Raw genomic sequence first — 378 nt, 5'->3', positions numbered from 1 at the left:
GAATGAGGGAAAGTGTCTCTAAAAGTAGTCCCACCAATGAATGACAAAGAAAGGCTAGGACTGGAATGTTACCACTTTGCCGTCCCCAGCAGATTAACATTTGACCCATAATGAGCATCACCAGTCACCCAACATCGATGTGCCTCCCCACAAAAGAACAGCTCTCCCCCAGGGATCCAGCTGAAGGGATTGTGGCCGAGTCTGATCAAGCCCCTGGATCCCATTCCAAGTTACAGCAAGCACAACGACCAAGAAGCGCATTAAACTGCACCAGGAGGACGCAGTCAGCAAACGCCAGGTTGTGGGAAACTCTCCAGGCAGAAAGGATAACTAGCGAAGAAAAGAAAGGGCTGAGGGGGATCTAGAGACTAAAAGAGA

This window comes from Oryctolagus cuniculus, chromosome 11 (genome assembly GCF_964237555.1).
Source record: "Oryctolagus cuniculus chromosome 11, mOryCun1.1, whole genome shotgun sequence".
Lineage (NCBI taxonomy): Eukaryota > Metazoa > Chordata > Mammalia > Lagomorpha > Leporidae > Oryctolagus > Oryctolagus cuniculus.
The sequence above is the reverse complement of the archived record's forward strand: the minus strand, read 5'-3'. Positions refer to the sequence as shown.